Genomic DNA, 19,034 nt, shown 5'->3' on the forward strand with positions numbered 1-19,034 from the left:
AGATATACCATTCATGGATTCATGGCCTGTGAGCTGCATTAAACAGTCTCTTAGATTTACATTTAAGTATTTGACATGAAAATTATGTTATGTTAGATATAAAGTAATTAAAAGATTTAAAACGATGTATAACAGAGGGGTGCCCTATTTGCCCTGCACAACCTCAGTTAACTAGACTTTACAAAACTATGGACCAATCTCATTATTCTGAAACTATTTAAGCCATAATATGACGTTTCATCTCATTATATGAATACAATTTTAATGTGCATTTCAAACTCATAGATCTGTCATATGCTTTACTGATGGAATTGCAATAGAATACTAATATATTTATAACACTTTACACCGTTGCATTAGTTAACATTAGTTAAGCATTAGATTACATGTCTGCATTTGTTAATCTTTATTTTCAAAAACATTGAACATGCACCATGAACTAACATGAACAATTGTATTTGGCTTAACAATAAACAAGATTAATAAATGCTGACTGTATGTATTATTCAATGTTTGTTTCATGTTAATGCAGGGGTTCACAAATTTTAGATCCGAGACGTATAATCTCTCAAGATCCTCCAGAAATACAGGGAGAACACACACATTTGTTCCTTTTTAGTAGTTTTCTTATTATGAATCAATAAATTTAATTTTAATATACATAATGGTAGGGCTGTATGATTATGTCAAAAACTGTAGTCCCCTTGATATTGTAATGTTGATTATTAATGTTGATTGGATTTTACATTTAAGTATGTTTGAAACTTCCTACACGCTATAAATGCACCACTTGTGGCTCCCACTGTCAAAACAAGCATTATAAACGTGTAAACCAATGAACACGTGTCATTGTTGGTCATTGGAGAAAAAACATTTACTAATGCTAACAAACATATGATTTTAAATAGTACGGGGGCCCCGAAAACAACTCAAGCCCAGGGGCCCCCATCCTCCTAAGTCCGGCCCTGCACAAAACCAATGCAAGTCAACGGGTACACCCGCTGTTTGGTTACCAACATTTTTTCAAAATATCTCCTTTTGTGTTTTGCAGAAGAAAGAAAGTCACACAGGTTTGAAATGACAAGAGGGTGAGTAAATAATGACAAACTTTTACTTTGGGTGAACTATCCCTTTAATGCTACGTTAATATAGAACTCTGGCATGCATTAGGATTTCATCCAGTCAGATGTTACATGCGGTACAATTTATTTTACAAACCATAATTTACATTTCCTGACACAATAATCCCACACCATCGTAACAAATGGACTGGCAGACACAGGGCAAGGGTCAGCTGTCAGACAGTTGCAAATTCTATATTATCCATTCAGAGTCCTGCATGCCTGTAGTAGAGCTAGGGATTAACCAATCAAACACAGACACAGGAAGACAAACTGCATATGGTATTTTCTCCTTTGACCCTTGAACTCCATTTAACCTTCTTACTGGTTACTATCTACACAATTCCACTTCAAACAGGACCAACTAAATACAACCAGCCAGATATGAGGACTGTACACAAATAATATAAATATATATTTTAGTGGTTGTTTTAAATTGAAAATAAGTGAATAACTACGTCTTATATTTTTTTAACAAAACAAATTATTAAAATTATATTTTGCAACAAATCAAAACAGGGAAATAACTGTGTTTCCATTTAATAATTATTATAGTATTGCTATCAACTTTTCAGATGGATGGGGGAAATAAAGAGGCTAAAACAGCTGTGCAATGCATCTGCCTGTCATGCGTCCAATTCAGTAGGTTAATGGAAAACCCCATTGCACACCTCTAGTGTGCACTGTAAAACGTTGCTGTAGTTTTTGCAGCAGGTTTGCCAGTAACTTACTGTAGATTTGAATTTCAAAAATTGACTTTTGAGATTCAAAATGAGCAAGAGACTGGCATTAGCACAGCAACAAAGTAAAAAAATGGCATTCTTCCTAAGCATTATTCTCTTTTTTTCTGTAAAAATATTTAAAACTTCTTAAATTATGATACATTTACATAACAAGAAAAGTGACGCAAGATATTTAGTCTAGTTTTATGAAAGAAAAATATATAAACTGGGCAAATTTATGCTTAAAACAAAATTGTACATTAAATCTACAGCAATTTACTCGCAAACCTGCTACGAAATTACAGCAAAGTTTTGGCCAACAGTGTGGTCAAAAGCATTTTTAGGCCGAAAATCCTTAAAACGTCTTATAAAAGCTGTATTCCCTTTCGTACATCTGTCAAATCAAGACCTATTACGTTCTAGTTTTTCAGAAACAGCTTCTATACCCGGCAGATGTTCAAACACAACCCGATCCTATCTGTATTCTCCAGCACTAAAAACAAATCCAATATTGTTCTGGTCAGTGCTTAACCATTTTCACAGGATTTGCCTCAATACTGTTGGGTGGAAAAAAGCAATCAGACCAAATTCTGGTAAACTAATTTTACTGTCGCACCCATTCCCTTTTTCATATTTATATATTTCCTCTCTCTCTCTCTCTCTCTCTATAGGAGTTGGTGAACAAACACTAATGTCCAGTTTGATTTGTTTCAGTGCTGTGCCGTTTCCCCTGGAAGAGGCAGTCATTACACTTTAACCCTGACTAATCAACCATGTTTTCACCTGACTACAGTGTCCACACTGCCTCAGAACTGTGTTTGTGTGTTTGTGTAAAAGAGAGAGAAGCAAAAAAATCAGAAAAATGACTTGCATGCTCTGTCAAATCTGCGTGTGCGTGTGTGCGTGCGTGTAAATCCTGAAGAATTGTTATCCACAAAAGAACATGGCGAAAAAATGAAATTCATGTCAGGTGTGACCTAGAGCACCGCATGGCTTACCTGCTCAAGAACAACAATCTTTAATGCTGTCAGCTTTGAATGTTATCCTAACTATAGACCCTTGCATTTGTATATTCCGGCGAGCTCCTGACAACACGGACACATAAAAAAACAACATATTTTATCATATTGGATACATTTTTCATTAATGCAAATGTAATTCCAGAGAAATAAATGTTTTTATGTCTTTGATATGATTTGCAACTTAATACTTCACAGAGAGGGTAAGATTGTCATTCTCACAAAACATGATTCATGTAATACATTTGCAAATAATGTTACAGCCATGCTGGAGAGAAAACAATACAGATTTTTATTGGCACTTGGCATCTGTCAATGTTTTTTGACAAATTTTGGACCTCGAGTACACGTTGTCATGGTGGGAAGCTTGGCAGGGCAACCAGGTAAATGAATCTTGTAAAGCTGTGAACACGAATCAAGCTCAGAGCTTTCAAGAGTTGGGAACTAGGAATCAGTTTCAGATTCAAAACCACTTCCCTACAAAATATTTTATTGATTCTGGTTCCATTAACAGTTTCCAGCTACTCCTGAATCCTCAGCATCTTTTTGTTTCATTATCCACAATGGTTGCACGCAAATAACAAACATGCAGAGCCATCATTGTAGCCAGATTCACGATCGAATGACTTGTAATAAATGAAAAACACTCATGAATGATTTTGAGCAGTTAATGGATTAATCGAACGCATTACTTTCAGTCAAAATGAACTTAATGTGTACTTAAAGTTTGTGAAATTTAAATCGGTGTAATTACTGACAAGTTCTTGTAACAACATGCATTCAAAGATTCCTAAAACCAAGTTTTGTTGTAATAAATGGTATTTTATAAAAGGAAATAATGGGACGGATGGAATCAGTAAAAAAACATAACCAGCCTCATTAAAATCCTCACTGAACAGATTTTAAGTGTGACCTAGAGGATAAAACCACATCGTAACAAATGCAATGAAGGGACGTGTATGGGAATATGAGCAGAAATAGCTGTGGACGACTATAAAAAGACGCTGTAACAATTACAGCGCGTCTCTGTGGGGAGACGCTGAGAAAAATGATGCCACAGAGCACTCATCACCACCTGTATAAGCACAAATTTACTCTTCCAGTGTCATGTCTCTCCTCTGAGAAACATCTAAAGGACAGTGTCTCCGCTATACTCCCTAGAATAATGAAAATGGGTGTAAAGCCGCATTGTGTTACATACGCACGTGCAGCCTCGTAGCGGAAGGTCACAGTGACTGTAGCTGTTATAATTACCACTGAGAGTAATTAGCTTAGCTCACTCAAGGTCTTCAACCCCCAGAACACACCTTTACACTTTCAGTGGCCTGCAGTGAATGCGTGTGTGTGAGAGAAAGAGAGAGCATACAGTACATGTGTGGCACAGGTGATGTATAATAACCTCTCAGTGGAGGTGTGGAACATTACTGTCTAACATAATGATACCTCTACACTAGACGACATATACAGGAGAGAGAGAGAGAGAGAGAGAGAGAGAGAGAGAGAGAGAGAGAGAGAGAGAGAGAGAGAGAGAGAGAGAGAGAGAGAGAGAGAGAGAGAGAGAGAGAGAGAGAGAGAGAGAGAGAGAGAGAGAGAGAGAGAGAGAGAGAGAGAGAGAGATCATTAACTCCTGCACACTTAATGAATTTGAAAGATGAAGTCAACTATTCTTTTATAGATGTATATTACTCAAAGTGCCAAGGGCATCATTAAAAACTTTACCTCTTTCGTTTTCTTTTTCATTTGGTTCCCATGATGCACCGCAGTTCTATCCTTATCTCCTCTTTTTCTCCTCAAAAATGTCCTTTTTTCTCCTTCAACAACTTTGGAGAGACAGTGAGGTTGACTCTTCCTCTTTTGTGGTGTGTGTGGGGGGGAAGTGGATTTGTGTGTGTCTGTGAAGGTGATAAGGTACAGAATCAGTCTAAATGTGGCCAGAGGCTCTCCTCTCTCCAGGAGTGTCAGGCAGAAATGAATAATCTGTACCTGTACCTCAAATACACACACACATAGTTTAACAATACAGCAGAGATATGGGTATCAAACAATACAGTTATAATCCTGTGGTCACTACTGTATGCAGGGACAGAAAAAATATAAAAACATAGATTTTTGTATTTTGTGTTGCATTTAATTTAGGAATTTTGTATTACAAAAAATACTTTACAAACTATTTCAATTTAAAATATAGGTAACCCTTCTGACACCGAAAATGAAAGTTGTACAAAAATTCCAAACTAAGTTTTTTTTTTTTACAAAAAGACAGTCCTGTGGGTTTGAAATGACATGAGTGTGTAAATGGTGACAAAATTGTCATACTTAGGTGAACTGTTTCTTTAAAACACATCGAAATAATGTTCATGACAAACTGGCAAGACTATATTTTTTAGATTAAAGGAACAATACGGCATTTTTAGGAGGATCTATTGACAGAAATGCAATATAATATACAAAACTATTTCTTCAGAGGTGTATAAAGACCTTACATAATGAACCATTATGTTTATAATACCTTAGAATAAGCTGTTTATATCTACATACAGAGCGGGACTACATACATTGAATTCGCCGCCATGTTTTGTACAGCAGCCCTAAACGGACAAACAACTCTACAACACGCGTTTCCTCTCCCTCTCCGCTGCAGTATTGTGGTGAAACGGATCATGGGAAGATCCGTGATCCGTACGGATCGTGCTCTCCGGTGCGGAACGCATGTGACCCGAGGATTAACTGAAAGTTTATTCATCATTGAGTAAAAGAATAAAACGCGCTCTCGCTCACTCTCCAGTTTCAGCTCCAACGCGCTCTCGCTCTCTCTCTCCAGTATCTGGACGAGTACAATATTAAAGCGGTTCCAGATAAACAATGACGCGCAAAATTTCTCCGTCACACAGCTAATATTATAATATTACACAACAACATATCTTGGTATGTTAGTATGTTACTCACATACTGATCCGAATCACCGAATCAAAGCAACCTCCTCGGGGTGATTTTTAGACGATCTTTCTCTCCAACGTCTCTCTGCTGGAAAGTATCTCCATAGATATCTGTGAGTATATCTGCTAAAAGCCTTAGTACCGCTGGTCCTAACGCATCTCTGCTGCAAAGTCTTTATAATATTAACACAGGTCCTAGCTCCTGCCTGACTTTTATCCTTCTTTTTTAACTTAAAATCCGCAAACCTTTTATTTTATGTAATACATAAGTCATCGCTCTTTCTACAGTCTTTCTAATGCCCTCAAAATCTCTTCCCTGTGTCAACATGAGAACGACATCTTTTTGTACTGTGGTGGCCACCATCGTGTTTGGACTGAGCGATTCGTGGCAAATCTTTAATACAACGCTAGTGGCCACTGTTAATCAAGAACTGCGCCTTTAACACTTTTTTTTATAAATAGCAAACAGAGTGCAATAGAATCAGGGTATCTTCTTTCCAATCAATATTCGTTTTCAACTGAAAAAACTTAGAAAAGGAAATTATTACCTTTTTTATGTATTTTGATTAAACTGGGAAAATTAAATAATGAACATCTTAAAAGGCTGTATTTTATCCATTGGTCCACAGTACATTTTCTCATGAACAGTTGCAAAGGTAGCTGAAAGGTGGAGCAAAGATGCTACAAGGCTAAGGCCAGTTATAAATGCCTTCTTTTTAAAAGCCTTGATCACCAGGGCTGGTCTGGGGAAAAAAATTGGCCCTGGCATTTTTTGGCCCACATCGGCCCTCCACCATTTCTGTCGACGGGGGGGGAGTACATGGTTAAGTCTCCTGATGGGGGGGGGGGATTTGGCATGCATACGTGTCTTTTGCATTCGCTTTGCGTTCTTTCGCATTTATAATACTTCCGTCTGAGCGGCCAAAGTGTCCGTTCCGGCCACAAACGATAGCGGCCCACCGGGAAAACGCCCGGAATGCCAGATGGCCAGTCTGCCCCTGTTGATCATTAATATTTACAGTATAAATACAACTGATGCAACCTGAAATGGTTTGTATTGAGGGTGGTGTGCTTAATGGACCGTCTACTAGAGGTCTGCATGCGGGACCCTATAGCAGTACGAATACTTGTGGCGATGGATTCAATTTTCGTATAAAAAATGGTAACGGTCGGGTTCTACCAGAAAGACTCGGGAGGCAAGAAAACTTGATAATGAACATTTTATTAGACAACTGATCAGCGACAAGGTCCGAATATGGTAAAATATATAGTTCTTTGGCGTAGGCCCCGTCCATAGCTCGCATCCAGAGGGTCAAGAATTCCTGCACTTCTTGCCTGATGATGAAGGCAGGGGCGCAGCCAACCCCCCTGGGGTTAATCGACAGGGACCATCCTGGTGGTGGTGGGGAGGATGGGGGTGAATATCGGCTGCTTCAACTGCAAACGCAAACAAAGGGTAAGTGGCGATCTTTTATACTCCAAGTGTTAGGTGATGATTGGTTAGGTCTATACGTAGTAAGTGACGTAAGATTGAGTCCTCCCGGCAGAACTAGCGCTGAAGCTTCATTTCTGTGCTTACTTTGAACGGGACGGGAGCCTACTCCCGACATCCTTCTAACTGACCACATGTACAGCCTGATCTGAGGACTGTATTATGCATATGCTGCACGCGTGGATCAGTTCTCCATTATAAGTTTAATTTGCATGCGTCAGCCCCCCGACAGAGCGGGCAGGTCACTGACGAGTGCACCTTGAGAAGAGAGAGCGTTCGGGTCAGTCATCCCAAAGAACCGCTGAAGAACCACTGAGATATGGTGCTATATAGAACTTTAAGTGGTTCCCCTATGATTATGAGCCAAGAACCACTTTTAGTGCTACAGTATATAGCACCATTTTTTAGTGTATAATTTGAGTGAAAGACGTTGTATTTCATGTTTTTAATTGATTTTCTCTGTGGCATAGTCTACTGTAACTGTATTGACATTAAACATTTTGTCAAGATGAATAAAAATAATGATACATTTTTTGTATAGCCTTCATTTTGTGTTTGTTATGGAGAAATTTAAATGTGAGATCTGGAAACGTGATCTAAATTTAAAGGGATCCGTCGGGTCGGGACAAAAATCATTGCGGGTGAACACAGAGTGAGCTCTCAGTGGGAGCGGGTGGATGCAAACCTACCAGCGGGCGCTGCCCAGTTCTCCACACTCAAAAACAGGGGGAGGAGTTTCATCATCAAACAACACCATCAAATAACAAATAAGTGCACACATGCATTAACATAAAAAAGTGACTTTTCACACAAGATTTTGAACATTTTGAAATATTCTCTTTGTTTATGGTAAGTCTGGCAAAGTGCAAGCTATATATATTTACTGCCGTCATGTACACTGCTGTCTAGTTCAGAAATATGTCCGTAATTGGTTATTAACTATTTTCTTGCTGAGGATCTCATCTGCAAGTCCTGCTAAATGCCATAATAGTTTGTGTAAATGGACCTGAATGACTGTAGTTGCTTAGCAGCATATTTGCTCACCCTGTTGGTGACCTTTGCAACTGTGCATAAAAAACGTACTGTAGCTCAAGGTTAAAAATACAGCATTTTAAGATGTTCATTATTTCATTTTCCTAGTTTAAACAAAATATAGAAAAAGGTAATACATTTTGATTTGAAAACGAATATCGAATGGACGGAAGATAACCTGATTCACTAGGCATTTGAAATCCCATTTGATTTAGAAAAAAAAGACATAAAATACAAGACAGACCTAATAATATAAGTTTTATAGTTATATGATGTTATAAGTTTCGGTAGAGTAAGTTTTCAGTTAGTGTTGTTTGATCATTTTTTAAAAAATCTGGCAAAAAAAATAGTTTTTAACTATACGAGTTAAAATACTAGGGCTGTGAAACGATTAATCGTGGTTAATCGCATCCGGAATAAAGCTTGTTTTTAATATTTGTCTGTGTCCTGTGCATAATAATTTTCTATTTATAAACATATTCACATATAAATAAACATTTATATATAATTTAAATTATTGTTTAATATAAATAAATACTAGGACGAGAGACTTATCCCACTAATTAAAAAATAGCCATAAAATCAACTTGTACTATATGAAACGCATTATAAAATCAACTTGTACTTTATGAAACACATTAAACTTCTATTTTAATGAATTAATATATTACGCAGTAATAAACAATATGTAAACACTGCAAAATGTTTTGTAACAAACTCAAATGACAGGCAGTAATTGCACAAAATTAATGCTTTGTTTTCTTAACAGGCATAGCTTATAGTAAAGAGCTGTGGTTGTTTTCTCTATATGCTTTTGCATAGTGCTCGTGTTAGCAGAGATGGCAATCATTTCACACTTTCAATCCTCCTTCCTCCACTGACTGAACCCTCATAGCCTTCAGAGAAACAGTTAAAACTTAATAAACATATCATGTTTTATGCTTACATTGCACATATGTAAGAGACAGATGATCCATTTGTGAAGAGGTTTGCCTGTGAATGTGTTTAAAATAACGTAATGTGAACTTGCAATTGCTATACTGTACTTATGGTACAGTCAGCTCAGATGCTGTTCGTCCTCTATGAATGGCCGGGACGGTCACTGTAGCTCACAGCAGCACGCACATACTTTGTGCAGTTATTAGCGTGTTCTGTACAGTAATGAAAACAGGTTGCACCACAACAAAATGTGCACTCACACAAATGCTCCCAAATATATTTTGAGGTCGCACAGGTTAAATTTAGGGAGCATATGCGACTAAAATGGTCGCAATTTAAAGCCCAGCACTCCATGGCAATGGGGTTTATGCACACGGAGCGATTTCGTCCTTCCGCTAAAATCTCTGCCAGCTCTGTTACATCCGGCGCCATAGGGAAAAAGGCGTTTCGCTTCAGGATGCACATAGGATTACGATCAACAACATGAGTCTAATTATTCAAACACGTCGCCATACATCGATAACCAAAAAGGAGAAGCACTTCAGGCTCTCCGTTTCAAGGTACATCAACAAATATAAAAAAAAGCAAAGTGAACGTTTTCTTACTAAACACATCGTTATCACTTGCTTGAAAAATCCCCTTATTATTGTGAGAGTGGAAGTGACCTAGCTGGCAGCGATTTTAGCGGAAGTATGTCCTTGTCCCATGTGCATATACCCTATTGCGTAAGGAAATTGTGTTCTCGCGTGACACATCGGATCTCGTCACACCCCTAATAAATACATGTAAATATTTCCTAAATACTGTAATATATATATATATATATAAATATATATATATACACACACGTGTATGTGTTTATGAATAGAAAATCAATATGCACAGTACTCAGACATATATTATGTAAACACAAACGTTTATTCTGGATGTGATTAATCGTGATTAATAGTTTAACAGCCCTATAAAATATTTTGATGTTTATTTTGATATTTTGTATGTTACACCTCAAAACTCAGTAGTTTTTATTGTATCATTTCAGATTTTTTAAATTCATGAATCAAGATTACTCATGATAAGATTTCTTTCATAGCTGGTTGGTTCAAGACTTGGTTTCACGGGGTATTTGGCATTCAGGTGAGACTTTGAGTATTCATGGCAGTAACACGTGTGACCTTCAGGTGTGTTGAGGCTGCACAGGAGTTCTGTGACAAACGGCTGCAGTAAAAACACCAGCACAAATACTAAGCATACACTAAACTGAACACCTGAGAGAATAACCATCATTACATCATCACAATACACTGTCAGCATATTTCAAATACTGCTGCTGTTTCTGACACGCGTGCGCTCAGTCGCAATCATCCTGACTCAAAGCGAAACACCTGCCATCTCCACACAGCAACACCATTAAATGTGTGTGTAGCCTCATGTAACTCTAATGCATTTTGTTTTACCACATTTTAGCACCTCAAAGCCCCCCACCGCCACTCTAACAGCTGCTTCTGACATTTCACCTGTTTTATTTCCTCAAACGCACGGCACCTCAGCATAATTTATTCATCCGTCTTTTCAATCTATGTAACACGTGTGCGTTAAGAAGCAGGAGAACACGTAAAAAGGAGATTAAACTGCATGTTGCCACAGCGACTCAACCTTCGGAAGCACGCCACGCAGCCTATAATGATCCGCGCGACCATCTGTGACTGCCGCCCTCTGCCTCACCACAACCCATTATGACATCGCTGTCTCATCTCCACGGTGACAGACGGCTTTATTAATAACTCAGCACTCTTGGCAGGCATCTCTCTCTCTTTCTGATTCCATCATATACTGTAGGGACAGTGATTAGACATTCAATTCCCTGGATAAACTGACTTTGGCCAGAGATACACACGCACACACATAGTCAGCAAGCATTGATTGTTCTTAAGGGCTCACGGGAGGATCAATAGTGGATTTTTCAGTACAAACATAGTGTTAAAGAGTCAAGGCCACACACAGACCGCAAGCACGGTTCAATCGACATCATTCAGCATCACACACAAATACATACATGACATATGCACCCAAACATCTCCATTAAGTATCCGGTAACACTTTAGAATAATGGTCCATTGTTAACAAGTAACTATGCAGAAAGTAATAGGCAGTACTACATGAAATATATCTCTATGGATAGGCTATATATGTAGAATATATCCATTCATGTTTTGGTATTTGGCTTATGGTATTTGTATTTATTCATAAATTAGTTTCCACAAACAACCTATTTTTTCACTTTATGTACGTTAATGTTGAGATTAGTAATTAATTGTTTTTTCTTTATTAAATGGTCATAGTTCGCAAGTAGTTGTCAATGATGGCATTTTTCTTTAGTAATTATCAAATACCAAATAAGGAACTACCTTTGTCCTAAATTAGCTATTACTTACTGCTTAGTTAATCTTGCTTCTATATTAGTTAATAGTATTAAGGTAAGTGTTAATGTAGTACTGCCTATTACTTTCTGCATAGTTACTTGTTAACAACGGACCATTATTCTAAAGTGTTACCAAGTATCCTGATCTATTAAAGAGCAACTTCAGAAAAACAACAATTTTCTCTGAATATAATGTATGTGCCACACAAACTTTTACAATAACACACAATCCCATCATCACTCCAAAGAACCAGGCCTTCAGAGGAGAGTTCATATTATGCTTTCATCTGACAGATCTCGGATCAGCACCGTCAATCATAGCAACCTCAGCTATGTGTGAACATCAGCTTGAAGAGAAAGAAGAGATATTAGAGCATCTAGTAGACAAGGGGAAAGCTAAAGGTTGAGAAAGAAAGAGGGGTTTGTGCTTCTAAAGAGATGGATGAGTCATAATTGTCAACTTTGTGTTTGTAAAATGCAACACACACTGTGAGAAGGAATGAGGAATGTGAGCATGGATATAATCGGGCAAGAATGTAATCGAACTGAAGAAAGAAATGTGCAAATATTCTAAAGGGTTACTTCCTCCATCGTACTCGACACAGCAAAAAACATTCGTGTTTTGTTTTCCTAAACTATCCAAACCTCCTCAAAGCAAGACAAAATTGATCAAGCAGCAGTGAGCTTTACATTTAAAAAAATACCAGAGAAAAAGTGTTGCTTTAAGGATATTTTTACTGGAAAGAAACAGACACACACACACACACACACACACACAGTTTTATTTCTGGTTGTTGTGAGACTGCGTGTCACACTTCATTCATTATCTACACTGCATTTGCACATGCTAATCCAGCAGTTTCCATATTTCACCCAAACTATTTTTCAAACTATTCATTACTCCGTCAGTTCTCAAACTGTCATCCGGCAAACAGGTCTGTCCATGTATTTAACACATATGAATCCACTAGATAAAGAGTAATTCAAACATCAGTCAGCAGAATAAGACATGTCAGATGAAGAAAGTGTTCAGGTGAACACGCACAAGGTTGAGGCAGAGAGCAGCGAAGCGGAAACGACACGGACCGCCACCTTCACTCTGACAAGCAGCATGAATGATGCTAAAATCCGGAGGGAGCACCGCAGCGGTTGATATTGACAAGCTCCTGGCTGAGCTGAATGTGTTGACTAAACATCTTTGAGAAACACGTTACAGCCAGATAACACATTATTCCAAAGTCCACACTACAGCTTTGTACATTTTTGAGTTAAAACAGTAACAGAAATTGATTTATATCAAAGTAAGTCGAGCCACTCGGCGGCCATGTTTTCAACACCTCCAGGCAGCTATTTCAGTCTTTGAAAGGCCACAGTCCTATCTACTTGAATAGAGGAAGACAGATATGTTTTAAAGGGGTCAAATGACACGGCTAAAACTTTTTTTTCTTGATGTAATGCAATGTGTATACACGATTTAAGGTTCAAAAACGCTGTTTGCGGTGAGCATTCGCTTTTAGATAGAATGCATCTTTTGTTCAGACACTTTTAATTTTTGCACTTTTATGTGTCTAATACATGGGCAACTTTTAACACACCGAAAAACATACACATAAAAACATGTGTTCGCGCCATATGACCCCTGTAAATTGCTGGCAAAAGATCAGAATTAAATGACATATTTCTGACCAACAATTAAACCTGACAACAACTGTAACTCAATTATTTTTTCCGATAGGCTTAAAGTGATAGTTCACCCAAAAATATAAATGCTGTCATTATTTGCTCGACCTCTTGTCATTTCAAACTTTTATGACTTTCTTTCTTCCACAAAACACAAAAGAAGATATTTTGAAAATAGTTGGTAACTGAACAGCACTGGACCCCATTCACTTCTATGTACACAAAACCAATGCAAGTGAAAGGGGTACATTTAACAACATTCTTCAAATTATCTTGTGTGTTCTGCAGAAGAAATAAAGTCATACAGGTTTGAATTGATACAAGGGTGACAATGATGACAGATTTTATATTATTGGGTAAACTATCACTTTAAATTGCGATAAAAAACACCTTTTGTGAGGTCGCAGGTTGGCAAACGCCCCAGAGAATCATCGGTCTTTATCGATTTACGATTGGTTCTTTTTACTGGAAGGCGGGACTTCCTTTGCTAGAATTGGCAGTGGTGCATCTTGTAGTAGGCAGTAATTTTGAAAACACGGCAGCTTTTACACTCTTTAGGAGGTCAACTAACAACAGCTTACTTTTCTTGTCTTTGCACATTAAGATGGGCACTTGGGATACGAGAAAGCATTTAAACATCCGAACAGCATCTTTAAATACATATTCAGCTGTATTTAAAACATCATTTACAAGAAATCTTCCCAAAGGAATGACAGAAAACAGCATGTTTAAGAGCTCTGGAAGAGATGAAGATTGAACATATGGTTTAATATCTGTGTAACTACCAGAATTTCAAACAATTGCTCTTCTTTTTTACTTAAAGCACTTGACAAACTGTTCTATCTTCCTTTTACTGTACCTCATAATTTCTCTCTCTTCTTTAACTCTCAACTTTTATTAATCGCCCATCTCATATTTACGCATTTGTTTTTTGGACCATTTGTGCTCTGTATGAATTACTGACAGGGTGTGTGGTGGTCTCATGTGAGGTCAAGGCTTTCAGGGTTACAAACTTTTAATGTTGTCGAACCTTTGTCCCTAGATGCTCACAAGTTTATGGTAACAAGAGCTCAGTATCCATTTACAGAAGAGGCATTTCTACGGGTTAAGAGTTGGGGTAAACTGTAATTTGCAGTGGTTTTGAATGGGAATGTCTTTGCACTTGAACACAATTACAGTAGGAAGGTAAAACTACACAACACGTTCATCGACTGCACTGAAAACTGGAAAAAGGAATGCATAACTCATGAATGCATATTTCACTCGAAGGGGAAAATCTATGGAAAAAATCTGCTTGCTGTTCTTTCCATACAACGACACTTAAAGTAATCCCTGAAATATGGATTTTATATATTTTAAATCCAAAGTGGCCTTTGGATTTATCACTGAGCTTTATGCTTCTATTATCAGAGCTGCTCGGATCTGTTCTTGTTTGTTCAACAAATCCTGTTGTCTTTGAACACTCTGTCTGAAACCAAGTTCTCCCATTAGTTTTTATTTCATGCCATCTCTCTCTCTCTCCACCACATCGCCATCTTCCCACTTGCAGTATATAGTTGTTTTTTGCTCTTTCATTTCTTGTCTCTTTTTTCCTCTCCTCTATACTCTAGCAGGTCAGGAGGGGCCCATAATACCCATTACTGTAAGTGTGTGTGCGTGTGTGTGTGTGTGTGTGTGTGTGTGTGTGTGTGTGTGTGTGTGTGTGTGTGTGTGTTTAAAGAGCACATGAGAGGGTTTATATTGGATTCTGAAATAGGCAATCTGAAGATTTTACATAAAGTGAGGGAGCAAAGAGCACTATTTCACGGGTCACTTCAGAGGAAGAAATTAGATTTCAGGCCATATTATAAGATTTCTCTGTGTGTATGTTTCTGTCAGGGTTCCTATTTAGTGTTTCTTTGTTTCCTCTCTTGTGTTGATGTTTTCGTTTCTTGTGGCTTTGTTTCTTCTCTTGTGTTGTGTTGTTTTGTTTCTTTGAGCACATGCGTTCCCCTTCAGTCGGTCTCTCGATGTTGTGTTGAGAGACAGACTTGAGTTTGATCTTGAGAACTTATCATCTTATCATCAGGAATTTTAAAACACCAATGGGCTTTGCGAATGGCACACGCACGCCAATCCCCGCCCAATGCATACGGGTATAAAAGGCAGGATTTGTCGATCCGGCATGTTCTGTTTGCAAGAACATGGCGATCAAGGTGTTGCGGTCACGGCTGGCTACGTTCTTTGTGAGCGCTGCCGCCACCCCGTCTGCTTCCCAGGCGAGTTCGACTGCCGCTTCGGCGAGGTCGACCGCTTCGGCGAGCAGTGGGGGTGTTTTGGGGGTACCTATGGATGTTGCTCTGTCAACTTCGGCTTCGCGGACCACCCATACCCCAGCACGCTCACCTGCCTCGCCCCCGATGGGCAGCGGTGGACCGTCCCACAGCGGGCAGACTCGACAGAGGGATGAGGACGAACTCTCCGTCATAGCATCGGACAGCTACCTCCTGGTATCAGATGCGGAAGACCTCTTTGAGCTCCCGCCTGGCTGACATCTCTCTCTGAGATGTCAGACATGCTTGCCCGGGCAGCCCAGGTGCATAACACCGCCCTCCCCTAAACGCTCGCGGCTGGATTCATGGTTTCTGGGGATGGAGCAGGTCAAAAGCCATTCTTCCCGGAAGTGCATGAGGAGCTCACTAAGTCCTGGAATGCTAGCAGGCTCGGGGGCAGTTACTTCCCTGGATGGTGGGGCGGCCAAAGGCTATGTCGACATCCCCCAGGTGGAGCGTGCAGTCGCGGTGGACCTGTGCCCGCAGACAGCTGCCACCGGGAGGGGTCGACCTAGACTTCCATCCAAAGATTGTAAGCTTTCTTCGACATGCTTACAACGCTGCAGGACAGGCCGCTTCCGCCCTCCACGCTATGGCAATCCTTCAGGTTTTTCAGGCTAAAGCCCTGAAAGACCTGGATGATGGGAAGGCCGACCCAACTCGCATGAGCGAGTTATGCACGGCCACTGACCTCGCGCTCTGGGCGACGAAGGCCACGGCACGTGCCTTGGGTCGGTCGATGTCCACACTTGTGGTCCAAGAGAGGCATCTGTGGCTCAATCTTGCACAGATGGGCGACACCCAGAAGGCCCGCCTTCTGGATGCACCCATCTCGCAAGCTGGGCTGTTTGGTGACACCGTGGAGGATGTGTCACAACAATTATCCACGGTGCAGAAGCAGGCTGAGGCGATCAAGCAGATCCTGCCACACCGCGACCTGGCCACCTATCAGTCGTCACGGTCCGGAGCGCAGCCAATCACCAAGGTGGCATATGCTCACGGCAGATGTCACGACTCGCCCGACCCAAGTCCCTGCGAGCCACTTTCATCCCGGGTGACCTGAACCAGACAGCCGATGCACTCTCTTGTCAGGGGACACCCCGCGGAGAATGGCGACTCCAACCGAGTGGCTTTCACAGGTCCTGTGCAAGGTCAGGGAAGAGGGACATCAAGTACTGCTAGTTGCACCTTACTGGCCCAACCAGACTTGGTTCTCAGACCTCGTGGCTCTGACGACAGTTCCCCCCTGGCCGATTCCCCTGACGAAGGACCTTCTGTTGCAGGGGAAGGGCACGGTGTGGAACCCCAAGTCAGGCCTCTGGAATCTCCATGTCTGGCCCCTGGATGGGACAAGGAGACCTTGAGTGGCTTGCCGCCGGCGGTCAGAGAGATGCAGGCTAGAGCCCCCGGCACTAGGCGTTTATACGCTTATAAGTGGTGTCTCTTCTTGTCCTGGTGTTCTTCCCGCAGGGAGAACCCACGGAGTTGCCCGATCGGGTCAGCGTTGGCCTTCCTACAAGAGAGACTCGATAGTAACCTCTCCCCATCCACGTTGAAAGTGTGTGTAGCCGCGATTGCCGCTCATCACGATCTCGTGGAGGGTAAGTCTCTTGGCCAACATGACCTGGGGGCGCGAGAAGGGCGAATCCACCTCGACCGCGCTCTGTACCCTCTTGGGACCTTAATGTGGTCCTTCAGGGCCTTTGTACGAGCCCCTCAGAGACGCCAGTCTTTCTCATATGAAGATGAAGATGGCACTCTTGATGGCGCTCGCTTCTATCAAGAGGGTGGGGGACCTCCAGGCATTCTCTGTGTCCCATGGGTGCCTAGAATTCGGGCCCGGTAGCTCTCACTCTATCCTGAGACCCTGGCCAGGTTACGTGCCCAAGGTTCCCACCACTCCCTTTCGGGACCAGATGGTGAACCTGCAGGCGCTCCCCTCTGGGGAGGAAGACCGAACCTCCAACGTGTTGTGTCCAGTACGTGCACTGCACCTCTACTTGGACCGCATGCAGAGCCTTAGAAGCTCTGAGCAGCTCTTTGTCTGTTTCGGGGGCAGCACAAGGAGAGGGCTGTCTCCAAACAGAGATTGGCGCACTGGATTTTGGATGCCATTACTTTGGCATACCAGTCCCAAGATCGCCCGTGCCCGCTTGCAGTGAGAGCCCACTCCACTCGGAGTATGGCCTCCTCGTGGGCACTGGCTCAGGGCGCCTCTCTGGCAGACATGTGTAGTGCTGTGGGTTGGGCTACGCCCAGTACCTTCGCAAGGTTTTACAACTTCTGCATGGAACAAGTGTCAGCCCGTGTCTTACACACTGCCGGCGTGTACGGTCGGCAACTGGGTTGGGTGTACGCCTGCAAAAGTGCCTTCTCCCCTCTCCAGATGAGTCTAGCGCACTATTTCAGCCTCCCTACTTCCCTGCAGGGTCGTCCCGTATGATGAATTCCTCACTCTTGGTTCCCCTGTCGGTGAACCTATGACCTCCCCTCCGGTAGCTACTCCACCTGGGTTCTGTCCCCCCTATTCGGGCTGGCGCAATTTCTCGCATGTTGTTCTCCCCACTGGTGAGACCATGTTGGTGTCTCCACATGTAACCTTCCCTTGTGGTAGGATGTGGCCTCCATAACACACTCTTCAACGAGGAGAGCAGTGTTTCCCCAGTGTTCCTTATGGCGCCGCGCAGCATCTCGCTAATAGAGACAAACGCCACCATCCGTGATGGCCGTCGGTACGAGCCTCTCAGGGTATACTACTAAGTACTGATCCCAGTGGAAGATTACGTCTCGCAGTAGCGCTCACTTGTGATTCGCTAGTCCAGTCAGTGTCACTCCGCAGGAGGTCGTGATACGGTTTAGCGCCGTGGCGTGTAAGGATTTGTCCCCAGTCTGTCTTTCAACACAACGTCGGGAGACCAACTGAAGGGGAATGTCTCAGTTAAGACTGTAACCTCCGTTCCCTGATGGAGGGAACGAGACGTTGTGTCTTCATGCCACAACGCTTCGTCGACCCGCTGCAGTGACTGGGAGATGCCTCTCCGGTTCCTCAGCCCAAAAGATGAGTGAATGGCCGCCGCCATTCCCCTTTTATACCCGTATGCACGGGGCGGGAATTGGAGTGCGTGTGCCATTCGCCAAGCCCATTGGCATTTTAAAATTCCTCTTGGAGATGATAGGTTCTCAAGATCAAACCCCAGTCTGTCTCTCAACACAAAGTCTCGTTCCTTCCATCAGGGAACGGAGGTTACAGTCGTAACCAAGACGTTTTCTTGTAATTGTGGTGTGACCCCGCCCCCTCGTTACCCTGTTGTCTCCTCGTTATTGTTTCACTATTCTCACCTGGTCTTGATCGTTGTCTTCTC

The sequence above is a fragment of the Triplophysa rosa genome, linkage group LG6 (genome assembly GCF_024868665.1).
Source record: "Triplophysa rosa linkage group LG6, Trosa_1v2, whole genome shotgun sequence".
NCBI classification, from domain to species: Eukaryota; Metazoa; Chordata; class Actinopteri; order Cypriniformes; family Nemacheilidae; genus Triplophysa; species Triplophysa rosa.